Raw genomic sequence first — 13,067 nt, forward strand, 5'->3', positions numbered from 1 at the left:
ATATTTAAGCATATGCTTATATTTAAGACTCTCTTGATACTACAAAGCACACAGACATGCTGGATTTAAATGTGTGCTTAAATTTGGGCATGTCTTTGTATCAAGGTGCCTTGAGCCTCTTGGATGGCGGCCTCTCTGAGAGTGTGTCATCTTTAAAATACTGCACTAGCAAGGCCAGAGGGGAAATGTAAGGTAGACACATGGCTGCACGTGAATACACAAGGACAACTTCTGATTTCTAAAATCTATAGGATTACATATGGGTAGCTAAGAATATAATTTAAAATACTGAGTTTAAAGTAAGATGCTGAGTATTCCATTTTGTATTTTGTGTCTCCTAAAAATGCTTTAATCCAAATATAAACTCAAGGAATATGTAACATATATATATATATATATATATAACTCAAGGAATATGTAACTTGGGTAGAAGCAAAATGTGATGATGGTTTGTGTTTAATGTTTCTGAGCCACAGGCTATTGTACTGTAAGGATTTGGTGCCACTGCTCTGAAATGGTATTATAAAGATTAATTTTTATGCTTGGATTACTTACGTAATTTTAAAAATGCCATTAAGTTTTAAATATTGGTGACAGTTACCTAATTGAAGTTAGTTTAGTTCTTGTATACTTACCCAACAGGAAAAGAAAAACAGTAAATAAGTCTACACAAAAATCTATAAGATAATTACATTGTAGTGAAATTTAAAGACTGGGAATTAAAATGACTGTTTTGGGTTTGGCTGAGTCCCCGTGACCTTCAGAAATACAAAGGAAATACACAACCTTAGGAAGAAAATAACTGTATATTGCCAATGCCAATGTGTATAAACTATTAGAATTATGAAGACAAATGAACAATCTCCATAAATAGAAGAAGGAGCTACACAGATTACTCTACGTACTTAGATATTTCCTTACTTGTATTATACAGGATTGATTCAATACACAGTGTACCCTGCACACTAATACATATTAATTTTTTAAAAGAACACTATATGTATGTACACAAGTAAACCAAGTTATGAATGGTTAGTCTAGGAATAAGATGAAATCCATTTAATCAGGAGTATAAGTTCTTAGTTCAAATATTATCAGCTGTAGATTTGGAATGGTGGAGCTCTGTACTGAAAATGTGACTTCTCCAGACACCCTGGCTAAGAGATACTCCTTGTGCCAAGTAATTTTTAAAATACAGGTTTAGGATTGGACCTAACAAAAGCAATGGTGGTGGAGAAAAATTATAATCAGTGGGAAGATGTATCTGGAAGCATTCAATCATTAAATTATTGATTAAGCAGAAATATGCTCTGATAGAACACCTTTCCTTATAGAACTAAATTAATTCAATAAAATATAATTGAAGGTAAACAGAACATACAGAATAACTCTTTTTCTGTAGATATCGTTACAGAAGTGGCTCCTCAGAATAAATTTGAAATGAGAAAGGCATAAATAGCTGTCCAAATCAGATCTTAGAGAGTATTCAACTCTGATTCGACATAGTGGTGAGGCATGATGAATTAGAGTTTGACGTACAGAGGATGTCATGGAGAAAGTAACTGGCCTATTGGAAAAAAAATAAATATAAGCCCTTTATTACACTGGATTTCATTTTCTTGTCATGACTATTCCTTATACAGGCGAGAAGTTTATATGCCCAGTGTGAAATCATTCTGTCCATGGTACGGTTTTCCCAAAAAGGAGACAAAACAAAAAAGGGTTCTGTTCTGACAGCTGCACGGGAAATGTTTTTCAAAGTGAAAAAAAAAAAGGTGCTTCCAACCTTTAAAGGATCCTAGATGTTGATTAGAGGTTGTTAATGTGTGAAAATGGATAAGCACAGCAAAACGAATCAGTGGCAGAGAGTACAGAGAAATGAGAAAAAACGCAATAAGCTCTGTAGTTTCTGTCAAGTCGCTGTCAGCAAGGGCTACAAGGTAGTTTTTGAATCAACAAGTTCACTTGGCTTAGGGAGGAATCACTGAAACTGCAAAAAGCTTTGTGCAATATGAGCCTTAAATAAAGGGCCTGTCAGGCACCCGCCTGAATAGTGCTGTTTATTTGATACTAGCTACGGGGGAAACTGGAATACGTTAGAAAAAAATTATCAAGCACTCCTTAGAAACACAGCTGAATTAAAATGGCACAATGTGATTTTGATGAGACAAGAAGGCACTTTGTCACCACACTGCCGTTGTTTGCTGTGGTGAAGTGGTACCTAAGGCAGAAGTGGGTTTTTTTAGGGCTGTGTTCATGGTTTCAGAGAGCCAGACAAGGAGAACTGCAGTGCAAGGAGCTGTGGAGGGGAAGCCTGCTCAATCCAATAAACTTGGGAGGGAAAAAAAAGAAGGATTTCAGTGCTGTCTTTTCAAGCTGGAATGAAATTTAAGTGGAAAGCACAATGAAAAACAGTAAGTTGCTGTCTGCAACAATTTGGACGATAGTACTTAAACAGCGGGGTCTCAAAGTTTACAAGTGATAATGAACCGAAAGGCACAGCAAAACTGGCTGGAGAATGACAGAAGTGCCTGTGGCAGACGCGTGAGGGAGGAGCCAGTGCCAGCTTGTCCTCTCCTTGCTAACTCTGGCCAATACTTCTACCTGCCTTCAAGCACTCGACTACGAGAGCTCACACTGGCAGCTGCTGTTGCATTCATATACGAACAGCCGCTGTAATCTGAAAATCCCAGCCTACAGGTTTTATGGAACAGGCTCGTCATCAGGCTCGCCTCTTGCCAGGATTTGCTGCCAAAGAAAAAGTTTAATCTCACCAACAAGCACTGTCTCCCATTTCTGCTGGCAGCCTGGATGGGAGAGCACCTGCCCTGAATTCATCTCCCCTGACTTTAGAGCTCAGTAAAGCGGACACCTCCATCTGGACTCCTGATTGATGGAGAAATGGGTGCTTCTACCATGCAGTTGATCTCATCTGTTAAATGTCCATCTCACTTGCCTTGGCCCCATCCCTGGAGGTGTTCAAGGCCAGGCTGGATGGGGCTTTGAGCAACCTGGTCTAGTGGGAGGTGTCCCTGCCCATGGCAGGAGGCTGGAATGAGAAGATCTTGAAGGTCTCATCCAACCCAAACCATTCCATGGTTCTATGAAAAGTTCTCATTTCTCCCCAGTGACTGTGAGGGTAGCCAGACTTCCCAGCTCCTAGTCAGATATCATCTCTGTGCACATCTCAAGCCAGGTGTGGTAACTCACACCTCTGAGGCTGTCAACCCACAACAGAGCAGAGATTACCTTAGGAAATTGTCATAACAAAGATGCAGTTACGAGCCATGATGTTATCAGTTAGAAAGGGTATTCATTGTTAGAGAAATGCTAGTACTGGAGCGTATTTAGTTTCCCTAAAGATTAAGTTACTTGGCAATGCAGGTGGATATTACCAACAAGACTTGTTTCTCTTGGCAACAAACAGCAATCAACTGATGTAATTATTTAGAGTAGTTGTTCCTGGTTTTCCATATGGCAACAGGTCCTCTCAAATGCTGACTCAAATGTGACTACAGAATGTGTCATCACACATGATGTGACTCATCAGGGTGAGCCAGCACCCTGCTCTGAAGGCACCACCCATCAAACTTCATGTTTAAAAGCCAAAATAGAAAAGAAAGTTAATTAATTTATTATTCATCTTCCCCATTTATATTTTGCTCATAATGAAGTGCAGTACATCATGGGCTGCTTGACCTCTTCAGGTCTGGATGTTGCTTGTCACCATGGAGGTATCAGACAGCACCTTGCTGAACTTATCCTAGTTTCAGAGACACTGGTGTGGACATAGGCTTTTGTTTGTTTGTTTAAAGTAAATAATAATAACACCCCCAAAATAAAATACATCATAAATTGAAGAAGCAGCATAAAAGAGTAAGTTTGTATGATACATAAACTGCAAAATAACCAAGAATTGAAGGCAAAATTAAAGTAATTAATTAATTAATCAGGTTATGATCAGAGATGCTGATTAATGCATAATAGACTCCTGTGACAATCTGAACTTAGGTATTTGGTCATTGTGGGAACTTTGGTATGTGTGTGGAAATAGTCACTTTTTTAGTGTCTGAAACAATTCTGCAAGAGCAGTTTGCTGGTAAGAGCTGGGCAAAATTATTATCAGTTCCTATTTATTACTTGAATTTACTTAACATGCTTTTGTATTGTTTTGTGATGCATATTGAAGACATGTATAGAATATGAGCTATTTCACTTAGGTGTGGTTGATTATATTTGAACCTTTTAGTAGATGATTACCTATTGACTCTCAGCAAAATAATTTTGTGTAATAATTCATGTGCTGCTTTCTGAGAATGTTTTGTATCCAGGGAACAGATTTTCCACCAAAAAGCTAACTTGAATGGTTTAGTTTATAGAATGCTGAATCAAATACCTTGAAACATTTAAATGCACACAAAAAACATTTGTTTGCGTTATCCATTCTTCTTGACTGGGTCCTCTCTTAGGGAAACAATTATTCATATGTTTGAGTTTAAGCATATGAGTGGTCTCTCTAAGCTTAATGCAGTTAAAGCAGATTAGTTTAATGGAATTGCTCACGTGCTTGAAAAGGCATATGATTACATTTCTGAGTTACCGACCATTTGAACTCTTTTTCTTACTTATTTCTGCTGCATGTAAAGTCTTAATTCCACTCAGTGCATTCAATAACTCTTATTAGGACCTAGATGTTTTTTTTTCTTGCTGCTCTACCCCCTCAAAACCTCATTGCTGTGTTTACTTGGGAAGTTACTTCTCTGTTGCAGCGAGAAAAGATACCTAATGTGACAGAGTTCTAGAAATGTGCACATTTCATGGAGACACGGGGAGAACTCTTCCCTGATTAAGTCTATCACAGACAGTTGTTTGATTCCATGAGTTACCTGGCTCCTGGTTTATAAGGTTAAAGTATAATATGATTTTCAAAGATCTTAGTTTTGCACTAAAACTAATACTAATTGTAACAGAGGAAGAAATGCAAAGCCCTTCCGCTGCAGGAAGGTAGTTTTAGTCTAGAAACAAAGATACCAGGCTTAGCCACACCACTGGTCACTTCTAAGCCACACCACTTGTGACCCCAGCTAGATCACTTCTGAGTTGTATTGGCCAGGAGAGACAGTCTCATTAACTTTTCTTGAATAAGTCGCTAAGTCCAACTCTCATTGAATACTTTCTCACTGCTTGCTCTGAAATGGTCCAATGAGTTGGAAAAATCTCTATCTTTTTTATAAAGTGTACACTTCAGAAACTGGTGAACCAGAAGTGGTAGCTATCATAATCATCCACGGATAAAGCAATTACGAGAAAATTAGAAATATTTCTTGGCTTTTTACCCCATTCTTTCTTTCATTTTACTTATCTCCTTCCTCCCTCAAATCTTGATCTTCAATCAGTAAAATAATAAAATAGCCTCTTAGTGCTCTATTGAGTGAAGGAAAAACATTTTTTCTGTTTAGTTAAATTAATGACTGACAGTTGGAACGAATGGCAGTAGCTGCAGTGCATGGGAGCAAAACACGGCTTCAAGAAAAGCTCAGCAGGGCAAGCGAATCATGTAAGCTGTTGTGTTAGTTTGTTCCGCATTTTTTTAATGTAGCATAAACCCCTCTGGAATGAAACTGAAAACAGGGTATGTAGGTTAATGCAAAAATCCATTACTTTGGTTATTTGGAAAAAAAAAAAAAAAAGCTGTACAGAAAGATTTTCCCTTTGACGGATACAAATACAAGAGGGTTGTCCTCCAACAGCTCATGATGCTGCAGACATCTGTATGGTTTAACCGTGTAATTGGCCGTTCCAAAGCACTTTGCAAAGCCATCTATTATATCCCTGCAGCACACTGAATGCGCTGTGGCAAATTGCTCATCCGTTTAATCAACCATCCATTCCACACCATGACTCTGCATCAGTATTTTACTTTGTTTATAAACATTCCGCCTGCCTTCCAGCCCAGTCACCTTTTGTCTCAGATACCAATCCTCTGAGTTAGTGCTTTGGTGCTTTTAACATCAGGCATTATTCTGCAAGATACTGTGTATTTGTTGCACTTTGTTCTTGTGATTCCGTTCCTGTTTAATATCCTTTGATGTCCAAAGACTTCTCCTCCTAAACATTATTAGCAGCTCTTCATTTTCGCAGAACGTACTTGTCAATCATGGCACTTGTCTGAAGCTCTCATGAGAGCTCTCCTGCCAAAGGAGATACCATAATCTCCCGCCGTAACTAAATTCCACCCCTTTGTGATACCATTAGAGAATTTCTATTTATTTTTTTCCCCCTTCCACGAGGGGTGAGGAGCAAGTTACAACGTGCACTCAAACTCTTCTGAAAGTCCATGGGAATTCAAGATCCATAGCACTGGAAAATCCTTCCTGTGCCTTCCTGGGTAGCAGATGCTGCAGCTGCAACCCTTTGAGTCACCGAGCTCCTGCTTTTGTGTGTTCTGCTGAAAAAGAGAAGAGCTTTTCCCGTTTGCTGAAGCAGAGCCATCAGTAAGAAAGTGCAGTCTGGCAAGTCAAATCTGCTTTCAGCAATTCCTTGACAATTCCTAATTGTGTGTAAGGAATCATGTTCGTTGAACATAGCTTCAAACAGCGTGAGTGATGTACCTCATGGAAGCTCTTGGAAGGAGGAGAGTGACTGGCAATAAAGGAAACAATTAAAATGAAAGTATTAAGCAATGACAATTAGTGAGCTGAAGTGCCACTGCCAATTATAATGTCTTCAACCTAATTAAATTTTTGGCTCATTGAATATGACAAATACAAACGCAGTTTGGGTATCTCCTTATTAGACTAAGAGTTTTAGACTAAGAATACATGGGTTTGAATGTTGCCAAGGAGAGTGTTAATGAGGAAGTGCTAATCTTTTAGGAACCATAATGACAGTAATGGTAGTGCTTTCTTTACAGCAGATGCTAAGAGTCATAGCGCTGGAGAGAGGCTCCAGGCCATGTTGTGATTGTTCAGGCGCATTTCAGGCACATTTTGGGAGGAGTAATAAAAGCTTAAAAGTACGTAAAACAGAGCTGCAGAGAGGAGGCTACTCTGTGAAACCACAGGAAAAGGGACAAATAGTAATAGGCTTAAACTGTTGAAGAAAATCAAGTATCTTTAAGCTTCCAGTAGTGGGAGGGGAGGGGAGGGGAGGGGAGGGGCAAAGCAATGGAGCTGATCACCTGAGGAGCTGCTGAGCTTGTGTTACCTAACAGCTTTCAGAAATGTTGCACAAATGACTGAGGGCCAATTCTGGTCCCTGTCTCCTGGCTGAGCTGCTCCAGATGACATTGTGAGTCCTTCCACAGCTTATTTTTTTCTTGGTTGTTTCCTTCTGAGCCTAAATTGTCCTTTGTGGGAATTGTTTTCTGTTTGTTGTTTCTCCTTAAACAAGATTTACTGTTTCAGGGTGTTCAGGGCCTGTTGATTGTGGACTCCAAAGGAACAAGCAGTTCTGCTACTTGTGTGCTTGTTTTCTTCTTGTATTAGGAAGGGCAGTAAGACACAACATATAGGTACAAAATATACTAGGAAAACTTGATATTTGAGAAGTGCTGGATTTTTTGAGTATAAAGATCTACTACTTCTCATTAGAGGTGCTTAGGGAAGTTTGTTTTCATATCTGAATGTCAGGATAGAATGAGGTTTATTAAAACTCGGTTATTAAATCCCTGTGATAAAACTTTGCGCACACCAGAATCAGTAATGGAAGGGAAGGGTGTGAGAGAAGGGGCTGTAATAAGCCACCCTTTAGCTATTTCTCATCTTCAGTGTCTAGAAACTGTTGTGCTTATTGACCTATGGTTGAATCAGTTTCTTGATTCCACCCTATCAGTCCCCGATAGATGCTCAGAGCAGTCACCGCAGGTGAAAGCTGTTCTCTGCAGGAGCTCGAGGGGGCACTACGTTGAGACGGGGCCTCCTTAAGTCAAATAGGGATTTATACTGCATTTAATGAGAACAAAACTCTCTGCTGGCCCCATGCCTAAGGTTGGATCATTCCTGATGAGTCTTTTGTGGTACACAAGGTGCCAGCAAACAGAGGAGTTGGGTCAGAGAAGTTATTAGCGATACGATACAGTGACATATGGGAACTACATAGATGTGGTTCGCCCCCCTCTCTGCCAAAGTGGTCTAAAGGATAGCATGTCTTCTTTAGAGCGATAGCAACAGAAAGTTTCAGCTTTTGAAAATACACAGTGAAAAAGAGCTTTAAAGCTCACATTCCTTTGTTTTAAAAATTCCTCAATTGTTTTTAGGTTTCAATCTTTTAATATCTGCTTTTAAGCCATAAAAATACCAGTAGGAGGAGGACGGTGTAATGAGTCATAGCTTTATGCCTGGTACCACAGGAACAATTAAACGCTGGTCGTTCATCATGAAATGGTACAATTCACTGTGAACAGCAATAACTTCAAGAGTTTGCTTGAACTGCTGCGTTTACATCCTTGGTCCAATTTATAATCGTAGAACTCTATGTCAGCTTTATGCAGAATAATAAGACAAATATTATAGTTATGCCATCACATAAAGTAAATGGTTATTTAAACGTGCACCTTGTGCAGAGCTCTAGGCAACCTTGTAAATCACGACCCAGTCTGACAGAGCTCTTAGCTAAGTGTGATTTACATATTTTCCCGACAATGCTCTCTCAAAATAAAATAAAATAAATGAAAAATAGGAGTAATTACATAAAGAAAACATCCTGTTTTAGAATCAAAAGTCCTTTTAAACTTTTAGGTACTATCTTGAGGTAAGTAATAAAATGCCATTAACTATAGATCTATGTTACATGTGTTTTGGAAATAAAAATTGGAAATTATGCTCAGTTTTTTTCAATTGAAAAAGATGTGAGGCAGAAACATATTTTAGTGAAAGAAACTGAATAAAAAGCATACTAGAAATAATAAAAAAGGCAGTTAAGTCAGATGATAATTGAAAGCATGAGAATGTCAGGAATAGTGAGAGTTTTGGTGTGAGGTGCTGTAATCGCCCCATGAGGAGATGAGGAGTGAGGTTCTTTTAAGTCCACTGTGTTTATTATCCCCAGTGAGTCTCACGTAGCTTCTCCAGCCACATTCCCACATTAGTTCCCTTATTTTAATAAAGATATTAAAAAACTAAGGACCATCCGAATACAGTAACAGAAGCAAGAAGGCTTGAGTGTTCTCCTCTGAGTAGAGCTAGTAATGATTCAGATTACTTGTTCAAAAAAGTAAGCAGCAATAAGACAGACATAAATATGTATGGAGCCGCATAAAGGAGCTTGTCATGAGCTATTGTCTGAGCCCACTGTACGCAAGAGAATCAGCAAATCCTTAGCTCAGAAATTAAAAAATAAATGACCACAGAATCTATTTTTCATTTTCGTAACATATATGGAATCGCAACTGTACCCAATACTGCAGCACGTTACTAAAGCAAAGGGCTTGAGAGGGTTCCAAAAAACCAAGCGAGCCTCAGACAGCAGCACTGGCCCTGGGGTCGGTCCCCAGCAGCCCTCTGTCCCCACGGCCAGCCCGTACCCCACCAGGCAGCCTCCAGACCTGCTCCTGGAGACTCCATGGGTATTGCAAAGGGGTGGGAGGGGAGAGGAGGGGACCGGAGCCTGGCACGACAGGGCTGGATGCTGTAAGGAGGTTAGCAGGGAAGTACACGTATTTTCCCATATTTTCCATTTGCAAAGCAGGTCCTTGGGAGAAGGCGGGAATCAAACCAGTTAGTAAAACATTTTGATTTTGACAAATTAGAAAATATTTTCTTGAAACTTTTCTGACTGGGCTTTTCTTCAAGTAATAATAGAGCATCAGCTATGACATTAACTTTGATAAACTTGATAAAAGCCGTATGTTGCCTGGCTTCTTTAATGCCAGCTTAATAAGAATTCAAGTTCCTCGCGTTACAGCACTGCATGGCTGAATGCCTGGCTGCAGTCTGCGTTATCCTCCGGAGCAGCAGTCACTACCAGTTTCGAGAAACCAGAAGCAAGGCAGCGTGATTGTAGCTGTACTTCAGCAATTCTTTTTTTTCCCTTATGTACATTTGAGACAGGCGACCAAGCAAGTATACGGCTATTTATTTGCCACTACTGCAGTTAAAGCTCATATGAACCATTACACAGAAAATTACTTTTCTTTCTCAGTTTATATGCCTGACCTTGATAGCTTTGCTGTTCACTGGTACCGTTGCCATGGAAATGGGAGAACGATCTTTCTGTTGATATCATTGCATAATTAAGGGTCATTGAGACTGTTTAGGGTCAAGAGATCATTTTCAGAGTTCAGCTCCCCGGGGAGTGAATCTTATTCCACAGAAATTTTGCGTATGGGCTGATGTGATTGTTACTTTGTCATCCTAAATTAAACTATGGGCCCCACTGACTTCAAGCTAAGAGCCAGAACTATCTGCTAAACCTACAGATTTCCAATAAGCCTCTTCTCTGTGAGGCTGCTTTTTCTGGGTGTTCCCAGGCATACAGAAGTACCAAGCTATGAAGTTCGATGCCACTTGTCAGCTGAAGAGTGCTAACTGGCGGTGTAACTGCTCCTGACCAGTTTGAATTGTGTGTAAAACACAATTACTTATACTGGTAAAAGCCTCTGGTGATGGAAATTTGAGTCTCTCCAGGCTGTAGCTAGCTCAGAAGCGTTTTTTTTCTTAATGGCTTCTCTTAAAAAGATTGACATTCCTACAAGGGCAGCTTAAGAAAGGACAAATAGGAGCCTGCCCTCCTCCAGTGGACAGAGACAACAGTTTCTTTCTTCCCCTCCAAATCTATATACTGAAAACTTGTTCCATTTTTGACAGGCCACGTTTCCTAGATTACCAGTCATTTCTGTTGCTGCCTCCAGGGTCTTTCCAGGGGACCACACTTTTCTTGAAATCTGATCCCGAACCCCAACGTGATGCTCCAGCTCAAGCAGAGCACAAAGTAGGCCCTACCTCATATTTTCAACACATGTTGTTCCTGGTTTGACATCCCAGAGTAAGGAAAAAAAAAAAATATTGTAATGGCATCACACCACCGGCTGCAGTTTTATAAATCTTAAAAAAAACAGTTGCATAAACTGTATTTCATTATCATTAATTAAATGAAGCTAGCTCCATGTTACCATCTAATCCTGTGCTTTGGACAACTCTTGAGATGTTTAGTGATAAAAACATCCCCGTCCACATTAGCCTCCTGGTTTGGCAAGCCAAAATAGACGCACGCTGCCAGACTGTTCCCGTTTCCTTTGCCTTTATTTTTACACAGAAATTTTTGCAAGGTCTGTCTGCCCACAGGTCCTGGCGCTCTGAGCAGGTCTGCATTTTTGATATACCCTTTCTTTTTCCCTGTGTGTCCTTTCTGAGCAAGCTGTGCCCTTCATATCAGTACTCCACTCCTGAATTCTTCCCTCAAATCTCCTGTAATATAAGGAAAAGTGACCACTACGAGGTCTTTTTCATAAATTCTGTAATTTGACATTCCCTCTGTATTAACACTGGGTCTGTCATCTTGGTTTACTGCTGGGAAAACAAAGATTTTCACCGCATGATATAATAACTAGAAAAAAGATTCAGGTGGCTGTAAATAGCAATATAAGACTAATTTTCAGTATATTGTTTCAAGATGACTTGTAGAGATTTAGCCAATTAAAAACAGTAAGTGTTGGGCTAACATAGATTCATGCCTCACACTGACAATATACCTAGGGGCAGTCTGTACAGAAAGCTGTCATGGGGTGGAAGAGGTCCTACATTGGGAGCTTTGAAAATGGATTAAACAATGGAGACTGTAGTGGAAGAAATAATTAGGTGCAAATGTTGGAGAAAAGAAGTTGATGACATCTAGACTGGTCCATCTGGCACCCAGAGGCAGGATCGAGCCCTTTGGGACATTTCCATTGACTTGTCCTTGGAAGAGACAGGTAATGAGTTTTCTGGGAATAAGCTGTTGTAACAAATTCCTTCTCCTGGGCCGAGTCCAACGCAGAGCTAGGCACCAGGTCCTGTTAGAAGTAGGGGAGAGTCTGAAGGAACATCTGTTTTCACATATGCAGAGCATCCAGAGCAGCCAAGGTTAGATTATCCTAGTAATGTGTTGCTCCTATAACTAACTTTATGGTCATATTTGGCAACTAATTATTTGATATCTTTTTCTGGTCTAGAAACAGAAATAATACCATAACCTTTTTCAACCCGGGACTACCTCATGGCTAACTGTATACGGATAAAGCCAAATCCTTCTGCATAGGTTTTGTTGTCTGGTTGTGAGAAAAAAATGCTGTTCTTTTCTTGGGTGATTTTTATTTTTTATTTTGTTTTTTCATAGCTACGATACCCTTGACTAGCAGCATCTTCCCTGGATTATACATGGCACCCACCAGAAAGCAACAATCTAAAGTGTCTGTAAATATTTCTTATTGAGTTTCACAACATCACTTTGACAGGGCAAATAACATTTGGGAAAATGGGAAACGGCATCTGCAGTTACCAGTGGTTTTGTCTTTTTTTATTTATTTTAAATTTCTTATAGTTGTGTCTAGAAATCACCCGAGATCAGGCTAGGAACTGTGTATGTGCTAATTAAAAGACACTCCTTGTGCCATCAGCCTCATTGTCTATATAGCCAAGACAGAGTGTAGGAGGAGAAAAAGGTGCACGTGTATTTGCCGAAGGGCATGAGCTACAGCTCAGTGGCAGGAACAGAATTAAAATCCACATCTGTCCTTTCTGAGATGAAAGCTCTCTTGTTAGATCAAGATGTCTAGCAGAGTTCAGAGATTAATTTAATTCTGAAAAAAAACCCCAAACACCTACTCTCAACGTCACTGTCATGCAGCGTGCCAAGCAAATTGGTTGCTAAGTTAGAAGGGGGCCTGAGGGATTTGACTCTCAAGCCTGTGCTTCGGCTTCTCTGCTGAGCTGCTGGTACCACCCACAGTGCATTACTCTGCTGAGACTTGGCTCTTCCTTGCTGAGGGGTGAAAGGGAGTCTGATCCTGTAGACTCCAAATGATATCAGTGGCTTTGGATCGGCCCCCAAGGCTGTGTGTACGCTTTCATTGCTGTTCGCTGCCTAGTTCA

At 39.9% G+C, this 13,067-nt stretch overlaps 1 protein-coding gene across 2 annotated transcripts in view; it reads left to right on the forward strand.

The window, feature by feature from the left end:
• Positions 1–13,067, forward strand: part of ADGRD1 (adhesion G protein-coupled receptor D1) — a 157,877-nt gene that overhangs the window by 129,396 nt on the left and 15,414 nt on the right. The gene's annotated exons all lie outside the window — the stretch shown is intronic.

Source organism: Numenius arquata, chromosome 16 (genome assembly GCF_964106895.1).
Source record: "Numenius arquata chromosome 16, bNumArq3.hap1.1, whole genome shotgun sequence".
NCBI lineage: Eukaryota > Metazoa > Chordata > Aves > Charadriiformes > Scolopacidae > Numenius > Numenius arquata.